Source organism: Saccoglossus kowalevskii, chromosome 8 (assembly GCF_978046115.1).
Source record: "Saccoglossus kowalevskii chromosome 8, keSacKowa6.1, whole genome shotgun sequence".
Taxonomy (NCBI): Eukaryota; Metazoa; Hemichordata; class Enteropneusta; family Harrimaniidae; genus Saccoglossus; species Saccoglossus kowalevskii.
In genome coordinates this window covers 40,775,210-40,793,293 of record NC_140648.1, presented here as the reverse complement: position 1 = coordinate 40,793,293, position 18,084 = coordinate 40,775,210, and the positions used below count along the sequence as shown (strand labels likewise).

At 43.7% G+C, this 18,084-nt stretch overlaps 1 protein-coding gene across 1 annotated transcript in view; it reads right to left on the bottom strand.

Annotated features, from left to right (window-relative positions):
• Positions 1-18,084, bottom strand: part of LOC102808402 (spermatogenesis-associated protein 20-like) — a 205,716-nt gene that overhangs the window by 127,405 nt on the left and 60,227 nt on the right. The window lies entirely within an intron of this gene.

The following is an 18,084-nucleotide window of genomic DNA, read 5'->3' as shown; positions in this document are numbered from 1 at the left end:
GAGACCATCACCCTATACTTTCACTAACATTAGAGTGGCACCTTTGTCCCCCAGTGAGACCATCACCCTATACTTCCACTAACATTAGAGTGGCACCTTTGTCGTCCAGTAAGACCATTACAGTATACTTTCACTAACATTAGAGTGGCACCTTTGTCCCTCAGTGAGACCATCACACTATACTTTCACTAACATTAGAGTGGCACCTTTGTCATCCAGTAAGACCATTACACTATACTTTCACTAACATTGCAGTGGCACCTTTGTCCCTCAGTGAGACCATCACCCTATACTTTCACTAATATTAGAGTGGCACCTTTGTCCCAAAGTGAGACCAATACACTATACTTTCACTAACATTAGAGAGGCACCTTTGTCCCCAAGTGAGACCATCACCCTATACTTTCACTAACATTAGAGTGGCACCTTTGTCCCTCAGTGAGACCATCACCCTATACTTTCACTAACATTAGAGTGGCACCTTTGTCCCCCAAGTGAGATCATCACCCTATACTTTCACTGACATTAGAGTGGCACCTTTGTCCCCCAAGTGAGACCATCACCCTATACTTTCACTAACATTAGAGTGGCACACTTGTCCCTCAGTGAGACCATCACCATATACTTTCACTAACATTAGAGTGGCATCTTTGTCCCCAAGTGAGACCATCACCCTATACTTTCACTAACATTAGAGTGGCATCTTTGTCCCCAAGTGAGACCATCACCCTATACTTTCACTAACATTAGAGTGGCATCTTTGTCCCCAAGTGAGACCATCACCATATACTTTCACTAACATTAGAGTGGCACCTTTGTCATCCAGTAAGACCATTACACTATACTTTCACTAACATTAGAGTGGCACCTTTGTCCCTCAGTGAGACCATCACCCTATACTTTCACTAACATTAGAGTGGCACATTTGTCCCTCAGTGAGACCATCACCCTATACTTTCACTAACATTAGAGTGGCACATTTGTCCCTCAGTGAGACCATCACACTATACTTTCACTAACATTAGAGTGGCACCTTTGTCGTCCAGTAAGACCATTACACTATACTTTCACTAACATTAGAGTGGCACCTTTGTCCCTCAGTGAGACATCACACTATACTTTCACTAACATTAGAGAGGCACCTTTGTCCCCCCAGTGAGACCATCACCCTATACTTTCACTAACATTAGAGTGGCACCTTTGTCCCCAAGTCAGACCATCACACTATACTTTCACTAACATTATAGTGGCACCTTTGTCCCCCAGTGAGACCATCACCCTATACATTCACTAACATTAGAGTGGCACCTTTGTCCCCCAGTGAGACCATCACCCTATACTTTCACTAACATTAGAGTGGCACCTTGGTTGTCCAGTAAGACCATCACCCTATACTTTCACTAACATTAGAGTGGCACCTTTGTCGTCCAGTAAGACCATTACACTATACTTTCACTTACATTAGAGTGGCACCTTTGCCCCTCAGTGAGACCATCACACTATACTTTCACTAACATTAGAGTGGCACCTTTGTCCCTCAGTGAGACCATCACCCTATACTTCCACTAACATTAGAGTGGCACATTTGTCCCTCAGTGAGACCATCACCCTATACTTTCACTAACATTAGAGTGGCACATTTGTCCCTCAGTGAGACCATCACCCTATACTTTCACTAACATTAGAGTGGCACCTTTGTCATCCAGTAAGACCATTACACTATACTTTCACTAACATTAGAGTGGCACCTTTGTCCCTCAGTGAGACCATCACACTATACTTTCACTAACATTAGAGTGGCACCTTTGTCCCTCAGTGAGACCATCACCCTATACTTTCACTAACATTAGAGTGGCACATTTGTCCCTCAGTGAGACCATCACCCTATACTTTCACTAACATTAGAGTGGCACATTTGTCCCTCAGTGAGACCATCACACTATACTTTCACTAACATTAGAGTGGCACCTTTGTCGTCCAGTAAGACCATTACACTATACTTTCACTAACATTAGAGTGGCACCTTTGTCCCTCAGTGAGACATCACACTATACTTTCACTAACATTAGAAAGGCACCTTTGTCCCCCCAGTGAGACCATCACCCTATACTTTCACTAACATTAGAGTGGCACCTTTGTCCCCAAGTCAGACCATCACACTATACTTTCACTAACATTATAGTGGCACCTTTGTAACCCAGTGAGACCATCACCCTATACTTTCACTAACATTAGAGTGGCACCTTTGTCCCCCAGTGAGACCATCACCCTATACTTTCACTAACATTAGAGTGGCACCTTGGTTGTCCAGTAAGACCATCACCCTATACTTTCACTAACATTAGAGTGGCACCTTTGTCGTCCAGTAAGACCATTACACTATACTTTCACTTACATTAGAGTGGCACCTTTGCCCCTCAGTGAGACCATCACACTATACTTTCACTAACATTAGAGTGGCACCTTTGTCCCTCAGTGAGACCATCACCCTATACTTCCACTAACATTAGAGTGACACCTTTGTCCCCCAGTGAGACCATCACCCTATACTTCCACTAACATTAGAGTGGCACCTTTGTCGTCCAGTAAGACCATTACAGTATACTTTCACTAACATTAGAGTGGCACCTTTGTCCCTCAGTGAGACCATCACACTATACTTTCACTAACATTAGAGTGGCACCTTTGTCATCCAGTAAGACCATTACACTATACTTTCACTAACATTGCAGTGGCACCTTTGTCCCTCAGTGAGACCATCACCCTATACTTTCACTAATATTAGAGTGGCACCTTTGTCCCAAAGTGAGACCAATACACTATACTTTCACTAACATTAGAGAGGCACCTTTGTCCCCAAGTGAGACCATCACCCTATACTTTCACTAACATTAGAGTGGCACCTTTGTCCCTCAGTGAGACCATCACCCTATACTTTCACTAACATTAGAGTGGCACCTTTGTCCCCCAAGTGAGACCATCACCCTATACTTTCACTAACATTAGAGTGGCACACTTGTCCCTCAGTGAGACCATCACCATATACTTTCACTAACATTAGAGTGGCATCTTTGTCCCCAAGTGAGACCATCACTCTATACTTTCACTAACATTAGAGTGGCATCTTTGTCCCCAAGTGAGACCATCACCCTATACTTTCACTAACATTAGAGTGGCATCTTTGTCCCCAAGTGAGACCATCACCATATACTTTCACTAACATTAGAGTGGCACCTTTGTCATCCAGTAAGACCATTAGACTATACTTTCACTAACATTAGAGTGGCACCTTTGTCCCTCAGTGAGACCATCACCCTATACTTTCACTAACATTAGAGTGGCATCTTTGTCCCCAAGTGAGACCATCACCCTATACTTTCACTAACATTAGAGTGGCATCTTTGTCCCCAAGTGAGACCATCACCCTATACTTTCACTAACATTAGAGTGGCACATTTGTCCCTCAGCGAGACCATCACCCTATACTTTCACTAACATTAGAGTGGCACCTTTGTCCCCCAGTGAGACCATCACCCTATACTTCCACTAACATTAGAATGGCACATTTGTCCCTCAGTGAGACCATCACCCTATACTTTCACTAACATTAGAGTGGCACATTTGTCCCTCAGTGAGACCATCACCCTATACTTTCACTAACATTAGAGTGGCACCTTTGTCATCCAGTAAGACCATTACACTATACTTTCACTAACATTAGAGTGGCACCTTTGTCCCTCAGTGAGACCATCACACTATACTTTCACTAACATTAGAGTGGCACCTTTGTCCCTCAGTGAGACCATCACCCTATACTTTCACTAACATTAGAGTGGCACATTTGTCCCTCAGTGAGACCATCACCCTATACTTTCACTAACATTAGAGTGGCACATTTGTCCCTCAGTGAGACCATCACACTATACTTTCACTAACATTAGAGTGGCACCTTTGTCGTCCAGTAAGACCATTACACTATACTTTCACTAACATTAGAGTGGCACCTTTGTCCCTCAGTGAGACATCACACTATACTTTCACTAACATTAGAAAGGCACCTTTGTCCCCCCAGTGAGACCATCACCCTATACTTTCACTAACATTAGAGTGGCACCTTTGTCCCCAAGTCAGACCATCACACTATACTTTCACTAACATTATAGTGGCACCTTTGTAACCCAGTGAGACCATCACCCTATACTTTCACTAACATTAGAGTGGCACCTTTGTCCCCCAGTGAGACCATCACCCTATACTTTCACTAACATTAGAGTGGCACCTTGGTTGTCCAGTAAGACCATCACCCTATACTTTCACTAACATTAGAGTGGCACCTTTGTCGTCCAGTAAGACCATTACACTATACTTTCACTTACATTAGAGTGGCACCTTTGCCCCTCAGTGAGACCATCACACTATACTTTCACTAACATTAGAGTGGCACCTTTGTCCCTCAGTGAGACCATCACCCTATACTTCCACTAACATTAGAGTGACACCTTTGTCCCCCAGTGAGACCATCACCCTATACTTCCACTAACATTAGAGTGGCACCTTTGTCGTCCAGTAAGACCATTACAGTATACTTTCACTAACATTAGAGTGGCACCTTTGTCCCTCAGTGAGACCATCACACTATACTTTCACTAACATTAGAGTGGCACCTTTGTCATCCAGTAAGACCATTACACTATACTTTCACTAACATTGCAGTGGCACCTTTGTCCCTCAGTGAGACCATCACCCTATACTTTCACTAATATTAGAGTGGCACCTTTGTCCCAAAGTGAGACCAATACACTATACTTTCACTAACATTAGAGAGGCACCTTTGTCCCCAAGTGAGACCATCACCCTATACTTTCACTAACATTAGAGTGGCACCTTTGTCCCTCAGTGAGACCATCACCCTATACTTTCACTAACATTAGAGTGGCACCTTTGTCCCCCAAGTGAGACCATCACCCTATACTTTCACTAACATTAGAGTGGCACACTTGTCCCTCAGTGAGACCATCACCATATACTTTCACTAACATTAGAGTGGCATCTTTGTCCCCAAGTGAGACCATCACCCTATACTTTCACTAACATTAGAGTGGCATCTTTGTCCCCAAGTGAGACCATCACCCTATACTTTCACTAACATTAGAGTGGCATCTTTGTCCCCAAGTGAGACCATCACCATATACTTTCACTAACATTAGAGTGGCACCTTTGTCATCCAGTAAGACCATTAGACTATACTTTCACTAACATTAGAGTGGCACCTTTGTCCCCCAGTGAGACCATCACCCTATACTTTCACTAACATTAGAGTGGCACCTTTGTCCCCAAGTCAGACCATCACACTATACTTTCACTAACATTATAGTGGCACCTTTGTCCCTCAGTGAGACCATCACCCTATACTTTCACTAACATTAGAGTGGCACCTTTGTCCCTCAGTGAGACCATCACCCTATACTTTCACTAACATTAGAGTGGCACCTTTGTCCCAAAGTGAGACCATCACCCTATACTTTCACTAACATTAGAGTGGTACCTTTGTCCCTCAGTGAGACCATCACCCTATACTTTCACTAACATTAGAGTGGCACCTTTGTCCCCCCAGTGAGACCATCACCCTATACTTTCACTAACATTAGAGTGGCACCTTTGTCCCCAAGTCAGACCATCACACTATACTTTCACTAACATTATAGTGGCACCTTTGTCCCTCAGTGAGACCATCACCCTATACTTTCACTAACATTAGAGTGGCACCTTTGTCCCTCAGTGAGACCATCACCCTATACTTTCACTAACATTAGAGTGGCACCTTTGTCCCAAAGTGAGACCATCACCCTATACTTTCACTAACATTAGAGTGGTACCTTTGTCCCTCAGTGAGACCATCACCCTATACTTTCACTAACATTAGAGTGGCATCTTTGTCCCCAAGTGAGACCATCACCCTATACTTTCACTAACATTAGAGTGGCACCTTTGTCCCTCAGTGAGACCATCACCCTATACTTTCACTAACATTAGAGTGGCATCTTTGTCCCCAAGTGAGACCATCACCCTATACTTTCACTAACATTAGAGTGGCACATTTGTCCCCAAGTGAGACCATCACCCTATACTTTCACTAACATTAGAGTGGCACCTTTGTCCCTCAGTGAGATCATCACCCTATACTTTCACTAACATTAGAGTGGCATCTTTGTCCCTCAGTGAGACCATCACCATATACTTTCGCTAACATTAGAGTGGCACATTTGTCCCCAAGTGAGACCATCACCCTATACTTTCGCTAACATTAGAGTGGCACCTTTGTCCCTCAGTGAGACCATCACCCTATACTTTCACTAACATTAGAGTGGCACCTTTGTCCCCCAAGTGAGATCATCACACTATACTTTCACTAACATTAGAGTGGCACCTTTGTCCCCCAAGTGAGACCATCACCCTATACTTTCACTAACATTAGAGTGGCACCTTTGTCCCTCAGTGAGACCATCACCCTATACTTTCACTAACATTAGAGTGGCACCTTTGTCCCCCAAGTGAGATCATCACCCTATACTTTCACTGACATTAGAGTGGCACCTTTGTACCCCAAGTGAGACCATCACCCTATACTTTCACTAACATTAGAGTGGCACACTTGTCCCTCAGTGAGACCATCACCATATACTTTCACTAACATTAGAGTGGCATCTTTGTCCCCAAGTGAGACCATCACCCTATACTTTCACTAACATTAGAGTGGCATCTTTGTCCCCAAGTGAGACCATCACCCTATACTTTCACTAACATTAGAGTGGCATCTTTGTCCCCAAGTGAGACCATCACCATATACTTTCACTAACATTAGAGTGGCACCTTTGTCATCCAGTAAGACCATTAGACTATACTTTCACTAACATTAGAGTGGCACCTTTGTCCCTCAGTGAGACCATCACCCTATACTTTCACTAACATTAGAGTGGCATCTTTGTTCCCAAGTGAGACCATCACCCTATACTTTCACTAACATTAGAGTGGCACCTTTGTCCCTCAGTGAGACCATCACCCTATACTTTCACTAACATTAGAGTGGCACCTTTGTCCCCCCAGTGAGACCATCACCCTATACTTTCACTAACATTAGAGTGGCATCTTTGTCCCCAAGTGAGACCATCACCCTATACTTTCACTAACATTAGAGTGGCATCTTTGTCCCCAAGTGAGACCATCACCCTATACTTTCACTAACATTAGAGTGGCACATTTGTCCCTCAGTGAGACCATCCCCATATACTTTCACTAACATTAGAGTGGCATCTTTGTCCCCAAGTGAGACCATCACCCTATACTTTCACTAACATTAGAGTGGCATCTTTGTCCCCAAGTGAGACCATCACCATATACTTTCACTAACATTAGAGTGGCACCTTTGTCGTCCAGTAAGACCATTAGACTATACTTTCACTAACATTAGAGTAGTACCTTTGTCCCTCAGTGAGACCATCACCCTATACTTTCACTAACATTAGAGTGGCACCTTTGTCCCTCAGTGAGACCATCACACTATACTTTAACTAACATTAGAGTGGCACCTTTGTCCCCCAAGTGAGATCATCACCCTATACTTTCACTAACATTAGAGTAGTACCTTTGTCCCTCAGTGAGACCATCACCCTATACTTTCACTAACATTAGAGTGGCACCTTTGTCCCTCAGTGAGACCATCACCCTATACTTTCACTAACATTATTAGAGTGGCACCTTTGTCCCCCAAGTGAGATCATCACCCTATACTTTCACTAACATTAGAGTGGCACATTTGTCCCTCAGTGAGACCATCACCATATACTTTCACTAACATTAGAGTGGCACATTTGTCCCCAAGTGAGACCATCACACTATACTTTCACTAACATTAGAGTGGCATCTTTGTCCCCAAGTGAGACCATCACCCTATACTTTCACTAACATTAGAGTGGCACATTTGTCCCTCAGTGAGACCATCACCATATACTTTCACTAACATTAGAGTGGCACATTTGTCCCCAAGTGAGACCATCACCCTATACTTACACTAACATTAGAGTGGCACCTTTGTCCTCCCAGTGAGACCATCACCGTATACTTTCACTAACATTAGAGTGGCACCTTTGTCCCTCAGTGAGACCATCACCCTATACTTTCACTAACATTAGAGTGGCACCTTTGTCCCCCAGTGAGACCATCACCCTATACTTTCACTAACATTAGAGTGGCACCTTTGTCCCCCCAGTGAGACCATTACACTATACTTTCACTAACATTAGAGTGGCACATTTGTCCCCAAGTGAGACCATCACCCTATACTTTCACTAACATTAGAGTGGCACCTTTGTCCCTCAGTGAGACCATCACCCTATACCTTCACTAACATTAGAATGGCACCTTTGTCCCCAAGTGAGACCATCACCCTATACTTTCACTAACATTAGAGTGGCACATTTGTTCCCAAGAGAGACCATCACCCTATACTTTCACTAACATTAGAGTGGCACCTTTGTCCCCAAGCGAAACCATCACCCTATACTTTCACTAACATTAGAGTGGCACCTTTGTCCCCCCAGTGAGACCATCACCCTATACTTTCACTAACATTAGAGTGGCATCTTTGTCCCTCAGTGAGACCATCACCCTATACTTTCACTAACATTAGAGTGGCACCTTTGTCCCCCCAGTGAGACCATTACACTATACTTTCACTAACATTAGAGTGGCACCTTTGTCCCTCAGTGAGACCATCACACTATACTTTCACTAACATTAGAATGGCACCTTTGTCCCCCAGTGAGACCATCACACTATACTTTCACTAACATTAGAGTGGCACCTTTGTCGTCCAGTAAGACCATTACACTATACTTTCACTAACATTAGAGTGGCACCTTTGTCCCTCAGTGAGACATCACACTATACTTTCACTAACATTAGAGAGGCACCTTTGTCCCCCCAGTGAGACCATCACCCTATACTTTCACTAACATTAGAGTGGCACCTTTGTCCCCAAGTCAGACCATCACACTATACTTTCACTAACATTATAGTGGCACCTTTGTCCCCCAGTGAGACCATCACCCTATACTTTCACTAACATTAGAGTGGCACCTTTGTCCCCCAGTGAGACCATCACCCTATACTTTCACTAACATTAGAGTGGCACCTTGGTTGTCCAGTAAGACCATCACCCTATACTTTCACTAACATTAGAGTGGCACCTTTGTCGTCCAGTAAGACCATTACACTATACTTTCACTTACATTAGAGTGGCACCTTTGCCCCTCAGTGAGACCATCACACTATACTTTCACTAACATTAGAGTGGCACCTTTGTCCCTCAGTGAGACCATCACCCTATACTTCCACTAACATTAGAGTGACACCTTTGTCCCCCAGTGAGACCATCACCCTATACTTCCACTAACATTAGAGTGGCACCTTTGTCGTCCAGTAAGACCATTACAGTATACTTTCACTAACATTAGAGTGGCACCTTTGTCCCTCAGTGAGACCATCACACTATACTTTCACTAACATTAGAGTGGCACCTTTGTCATCCAGTAAGACCATTACACTATACTTTCACTAACATTGCAGTGGCACCTTTGTCCCTCAGTGAGACCATCACCCTATACTTTCACTAATATTAGAGTGGCACCTTTCTCCCAAAGTGAGACCAATACACTATACTTTCACTAACATTAGAGAGGCACCTTTGTCCCCAAGTGAGACCATCACCCTATACTTTCACTAACATTAGAGTGGCACCTTTGTCCCTCAGTGAGACCATCACCCTATACTTTCACTCACATTAGAGTGGCACCTTTGTCCCCCAAGTGAGATCATCACCCTATACTTTCACTGACATTAGAGTGGCACCTTTGTCCCCCAAGTGAGACCATCACCCTATACTTTCACTAACATTAGAGTGGCATCTTTGTCCCCAAGTGAGACCATCACCCTATACTTTCACTAACATTAGAGTGGCATCTTTGTCCCCAAGTGAGACCATCACCCTATACTTTCACTAACATTAGAGTGGCATCTTTGTCCCCAAGTGAGACCATCACCATATACTTTCACTAACATTAGAGTGGCACCTTTGTCATCCAGTAAGACCATTAGACTATACTTTCACTAACATTAGAGTGGCACCTTTGTCCCTCAGTGAGACCATCACCCTATACTTTCACTAACATTAGAGAGGCATCTTTGCCCCCAAGTGAGACCATCACCCTATACTTTCACTAACATTAGAGTGGCACCTTTGTCCCTCAGTGAGACCATCACCCTATACTTTCACTAACATTAGAGTGGCATCTTTGTCCCCAAGTGAGACCATCACCCTATACTTTCACTAACATTAGAGTGGCATCTTTGTCCCCAAGTGAGACCATCACCCTATACTTTCACTAACATTAGAGTGGCACATTTGTCCCTCAGTGAGACCATCACCCTATACTTTCACTAACATTAGAGTGGCACCTTTGTCCCCCAGTGAGACCATCACCCTTCACTTTCACTAACATTAGAGTGGCACCTTTGTCCCTCAGTGAGACCATCACACTATACTTTCACTAACATTAGAATGGCACCTTTGTCCCCCAGTGAGACCATCACACTATACTTTCACTAACATTAGAGTGGCACCTTTGTCGTCCAGTAAGACCATTACACTATACTTTCACTAACATTAGAGTGGCACCTTTGTCCCTCAGTGAGACATCACACTATACTTTCACTAACATTAGAGAGGCACCTTTGTCCCCCCAGTGAGACCATCACCCTATACTTTCACTAACATTAGAGTGGCACCTTTGTCCCCAAGTCAGACCATCACAGTATACTTTCACTAACATTAGAGTGGCACCTTTGTCCCCAAGTCAGACCATCACACTATACTTTCACTAACATTATAGTGGCACCTTTGTCCCCCAGTGAGACCATCACCCTATACATTCACTAACATTAGAGTGGCACCTTTGTCCCCCAGTGAGACCATCACCCTATACTTTCACTAACATTAGAGTGGCACCTTGGTTGTCCAGTAAGACCATCACCCTATACTTTCACTAACATTAGAGTGGCACCTTTGTCGTCCAGTAAGACCATTACACTATACTTTCACTTACATTAGAGTGGCACCTTTGCCCCTCAGTGAGACCATCACACTATACTTTCACTAACATTAGAGTGGCACCTTTGTCCCTCAGTGAGACCATCACCCTATACTTCCACTAACATTAGAGTGGCACATTTGTCCCTCAGTGAGACCATCACCCTATACTTTCACTAACATTAGAGTGGCACCTTTGTCATCCAGTAAGACCATTACACTATACTTTCACTAACATTAGAGTGGCACCTTTGTCCCTCAGTGAGACCATCACACTATACTTTCACTAACATTAGAGTGGCACCTTTGTCCCTCAGTGAGACCATCACCCTATACTTTCACTAACATTAGAGTGGCACATTTGTCCCTCAGTGAGACCATCACCCTATACTTTCACTAACATTAGAGTGGCACATTTGTCCCTCAGTGAGACCATCACACTATACTTTCACTAACATTAGAGTGGCACCTTTGTCGTCCAGTAAGACCATTACACTATACTTTCACTAACATTAGAGTGGCACCTTTGTCCCTCAGTGAGACATCACACTATACTTTCACTAACATTAGAAAGGCACCTTTGTCCCCCCAGTGAGACCATCACCCTATACTTTCACTAACATTAGAGTGGCACCTTTGTCCCCAAGTCAGACCATCACACTATACTTTCACTAACATTATAGTGGCACCTTTGTAACCCAGTGAGACCATCACCCTATACTTTCACTAACATTAGAGTGGCACCTTTGTCCCCCAGTGAGACCATCACCCTATACTTTCACTAACATTAGAGTGGCACCTTGGTTGTCCAGTAAGACCATCACCCTATACTTTCACTAACATTAGAGTGGCACCTTTGTCGTCCAGTAAGACCATTACACTATACTTTCACTTACATTAGAGTGGCACCTTTGCCCCTCAGTGAGACCATCACACTATACTTTCACTAACATTAGAGTGGCACCTTTGTCCCTCAGTGAGACCATCACCCTATACTTCCACTAACATTAGAGTGACACCTTTGTCCCCCAGTGAGACCATCACCCTATACTTCCACTAACATTAGAGTGGCACCTTTGTCGTCCAGTAAGACCATTACAGTATACTTTCACTAACATTAGAGTGGCACCTTTGTCCCTCAGTGAGACCATCACACTATACTTTCACTAACATTAGAGTGGCACCTTTGTCATCCAGTAAGACCATTACACTATACTTTCACTAACATTGCAGTGGCACCTTTGTCCCTCAGTGAGACCATCACCCTATACTTTCACTAATATTAGAGTGGCACCTTTGTCCCAAAGTGAGACCAATACACTATACTTTCACTAACATTAGAGAGGCACCTTTGTCCCCAAGTGAGACCATCACCCTATACTTTCACTAACATTAGAGTGGCACCTTTGTCCCTCAGTGAGACCATCACCCTATACTTTCACTAACATTAGAGTGGCACCTTTGTCCCCCAAGTGAGACCATCACCCTATACTTTCACTAACATTAGAGTGGCACACTTGTCCCTCAGTGAGACCATCACCATATACTTTCACTAACATTAGAGTGGCATCTTTGTCCCCAAGTGAGACCATCACCCTATACTTTCACTAACATTAGAGTGGCATCTTTGTCCCCAAGTGAGACCATCACCCTATACTTTCACTAACATTAGAGTGGCATCTTTGTCCCCAAGTGAGACCATCACCATATACTTTCACTAACATTAGAGTGGCACCTTTGTCATCCAGTAAGACCATTAGACTATACTTTCACTAACATTAGAGTGGCACCTTTGTCCCTCAGTGAGACCATCACCCTATACTTTCACTAACATTAGAGTGGCATCTTTGTCCCCAAGTGAGACCATCACCCTATACTTTCACTAACATTAGAGTGGCATCTTTGTCCCCAAGTGAGACCATCACCCTATACTTTCACTAACATTAGAGTGGCACATTTGTCCCTCAGTGAGACCATCACCCTATACTTTCACTAACATTAGAGTGGCACCTTTGTCATCCAGTAAGACCATTACACTATACTTTCACTAACATTAGAGTGGCACCTTTGTCCCTCAGTGAGACCATCACACTATACTTTCACTAACATTAGAGTGGCACCTTTGTCCCTCAGTGAGACCATCACCCTATACTTTCACTAACATTAGAGTGGCACATTTGTCCCTCAGTGAGACCATCACCCTATACTTTCACTAACATTAGAGTGGCACATTTGTCCCTCAGTGAGACCATCACACTATACTTTCACTAACATTAGAGTGGCACCTTTGTCGTCCAGTAAGACCATTACACTATACTTTCACTAACATTAGAGTGGCACCTTTGTCCCTCAGTGAGACATCACACTATACTTTCACTAACATTAGAAAGGCACCTTTGTCCCCCCAGTGAGACCATCACCCTATACTTTCACTAACATTAGAGTGGCACCTTTGTCCCCAAGTCAGACCATCACACTATACTTTCACTAACATTATAGTGGCACCTTTGTAACCCAGTGAGACCATCACCCTATACTTTCACTAACATTAGAGTGGCACCTTTGTCCCCCAGTGAGACCATCACCCTATACTTTCACTAACATTAGAGTGGCACCTTGGTTGTCCAGTAAGACCATCACCCTATACTTTCACTAACATTAGAGTGGCACCTTTGTCGTCCAGTAAGACCATTACACTATACTTTCACTTACATTAGAGTGGCACCTTTGCCCCTCAGTGAGACCATCACACTATACTTTCACTAACATTAGAGTGGCACCTTTGTCCCTCAGTGAGACCATCACCCTATACTTCCACTAACATTAGAGTGACACCTTTGTCCCCCAGTGAGACCATCACCCTATACTTCCACTAACATTAGAGTGGCACCTTTGTCGTCCAGTAAGACCATTACAGTATACTTTCACTAACATTAGAGTGGCACCTTTGTCCCTCAGTGAGACCATCACACTATACTTTCACTAACATTAGAGTGGCACCTTTGTCATCCAGTAAGACCATTACACTATACTTTCACTAACATTGCAGTGGCACCTTTGTCCCTCAGTGAGACCATCACCCTATACTTTCACTAATATTAGAGTGGCACCTTTGTCCCAAAGTGAGACCAATACACTATACTTTCACTAACATTAGAGAGGCACCTTTGTCCCCAAGTGAGACCATCACCCTATACTTTCACTAACATTAGAGTGGCACCTTTGTCCCTCAGTGAGACCATCACCCTATACTTTCACTAACATTAGAGTGGCACCTTTGTCCCCCAAGTGAGACCATCACCCTATACTTTCACTAACATTAGAGTGGCACACTTGTCCCTCAGTGAGACCATCACCATATACTTTCACTAACATTAGAGTGGCATCTTTGTCCCCAAGTGAGACCATCACCCTATACTTTCACTAACATTAGAGTGGCATCTTTGTCCCCAAGTGAGACCATCACCCTATACTTTCACTAACATTAGAGTGGCATCTTTGTCCCCAAGTGAGACCATCACCATATACTTTCACTAACATTAGAGTGGCACCTTTGTCATCCAGTAAGACCATTAGACTATACTTTCACTAACATTAGAGTGGCACCTTTGTCCCCCCAGTGAGACCATCACCCTATACTTTCACTAACATTAGAGTGGCACCTTTGTCCCCAAGTCAGACCATCACACTATACTTTCACTAACATTATAGTGGCACCTTTGTCCCTCAGTGAGACCATCACCCTATACTTTCACTAACATTAGAGTGGCACCTTTGTCCCTCAGTGAGACCATCACCCTATACTTTCACTAACATTAGAGTGGCACCTTTGTCCCAAAGTGAGACCATCACCCTATACTTTCACTAACATTAGAGTGGTACCTTTGTCCCTCAGTGAGACCATCACCCTATACTTTCACTAACATTAGAGTGGCACCTTTGTCCCCCCAGTGAGACCATCACCCTATACTTTCACTAACATTAGAGTGGCACCTTTGTCCCCAAGTCAGACCATCACACTATACTTTCACTAACATTATAGTGGCACCTTTGTCCCTCAGTGAGACCATCACCCTATACTTTCACTAACATTAGAGTGGCACCTTTGTCCCTCAGTGAGACCATCACCCTATACTTTCACTAACATTAGAGTGGCACCTTTGTCCCAAAGTGAGACCATCACCCTATACTTTCACTAACATTAGAGTGGTACCTTTGTCCCTCAGTGAGACCATCACCCTATACTTTCACTAACATTAGAGTGGCATCTTTGTCCCCAAGTGAGACCATCACCCTATACTTTCACTAACATTAGAGTGGCACCTTTGTCCCTCAGTGAGACCATCACCCTATACTTTCACTAACATTAGAGTGGCATCTTTGTCCCCAAGTGAGACCATCACCCTATACTTTCACTAACATTAGAGTGGCACATTTGTCCCCAAGTGAGACCATCACCCTATACTTTCACTAACATTAGAGTGGCATCTTTGTCCCCAAGTGAGACCATCACCATATACTTTCACTAACATTAGAGTGGCACCTTTGTCATCCAGTAAGACCATTAGACTATACTTTCACTAACATTAGAGTGGCACCTTTGTCCCAAAGTGAGACCATCACCCTATACTTTCACTAACATTAGAGTGGTACCTTTGTCCCTCAGTGAGACCATCACACTATACTTTCACTAACATTAGAGTGGCACCTTTGTCATCCAGTAAGACCATTACACTATACTTTCACTAACATTGCAGTGGCACCTTTGTCCCTCAGTGAGACCATCACCCTATACTTTCACTAATATTAGAGTGGCACCTTTGTCCCAAAGTGAGACCAATACACTATACTTTCACTAACATTAGAGAGGCACCTTTGTCCCCAAGTGAGACCATCACCCTATACTTTCACTAACATTAGAGTGGCACCTTTGTCCCTCAGTGAGACCATCACCCTATACTTTCACTAACATTAGAGTGGCACCTTTGTCCCCCAAGTGAGACCATCACCCTATACTTTCACTAACATTAGAGTGGCACACTTGTCCCTCAGTGAGACCATCACCATATACTTTCACTAACATTAGAGTGGCATCTTTGTCCCCAAGTGAGACCATCACCCTATACTTTCACTAACATTAGAGTGGCATCTTTGTCCCCAAGTGAGACCATCACCCTATACTTTCACTAACATTAGAGTGGCATCTTTGTCCCCAAGTGAGACCATCACCATATACTTTCACTAACATTAGAGTGGCACCTTTGTCATCCAGTAAGACCATTAGACTATACTTTCACTAACATTAGAGTGGCACCTTTGTCCCTCAGTGAGACCATCACCCTATACTTTCACTAACATTAGAGTGGCATCTTTGTCCCCAAGTGAGACCATCACCCTATACTTTCACTAACATTAGAGTGGCATCTTTGTCCCCAAGTGAGACCATCACCCTATACTTTCACTAACATTAGAGTGGCACATTTGTCCCTCAGTGAGACCATCACCCTATACTTTCACTAACATTAGAGTGGCACCTTTGTCATCCAGTAAGACCATTACACTATACTTTCACTAACATTAGAGTGGCACCTTTGTCCCTCAGTGAGACCATCACACTATACTTTCACTAACATTAGAGTGGCACCTTTGTCCCTCAGTGAGACCATCACCCTATACTTTCACTAACATTAGAGTGGCACATTTGTCCCTCAGTGAGACCATCACCCTATACTTTCACTAACATTAGAGTGGCACATTTGTCCCTCAGTGAGACCATCACACTATACTTTCACTAACATTAGAGTGGCACCTTTGTCGTCCAGTAAGACCATTACACTATACTTTCACTAACATTAGAGTGGCACCTTTGTCCCTCAGTGAGACATCACACTATACTTTCACTAACATTAGAAAGGCACCTTTGTCCCCCCAGTGAGACCATCACCCTATACTTTCACTAACATTAGAGTGGCACCTTTGTCCCCAAGTCAGACCATCACACTATACTTTCACTAACATTATAGTGGCACCTTTGTAACCCAGTGAGACCATCACCCTATACTTTCACTAACATTAGAGTGGCACCTTTGTCCCCCAGTGAGACCATCACCCTATACTTTCACTAACATTAGAGTGGCACCTTGGTTGTCCAGTAAGACCATCACCCTATACTTTCACTAACATTAGAGTGGCACCTTTGTCGTCCAGTAAGACCATTACACTATACTTTCACTTACATTAGAGTGGCACCTTTGCCCCTCAGTGAGACCATCACACTATACTTTCACTAACATTAGAGTGGCACCTTTGTCCCTCAGTGAGACCATCACCCTATACTTCCACTAACATTAGAGTGACACCTTTGTCCCCCAGTGAGACCATCACCCTATACTTCCACTAACATTAGAGTGGCACCTTTGTCGTCCAGTAAGACCATTACAGTATACTTTCACTAACATTAGAGTGGCACCTTTGTCCCTCAGTGAGACCATCACACTATACTTTCACTAACATTAGAGTGGCACCTTTGTCATCCAGTAAGACCATTACACTATACTTTCACTAACATTGCAGTGGCACCTTTGTCCCTCAGTGAGACCATCACCCTATACTTTCACTAATATTAGAGTGGCACCTTTGTCCCAAAGTGAGACCATTACACTATACTTTCACTAACATTGCAGTGGCACCTTTGTCCCCAAGTGAGACCATCACCCTATACTTTCACTAATATTAGAGTGGCACCTTTGTCCCAAAGTGAGACCAATACACTATACTTTCACTAACATTAGAGAGGCACCTTTGTCCCCAAGTGAGACCATCACCCTATACTTTCACTAACATTAGAGTGGCACCTTTGTCCCTCAGTGAGACCATCACCCTATACTTTCACTAACATTAGAGTGGCACCTTTGTCCCCCAAGTGAGACCATCACCCTATA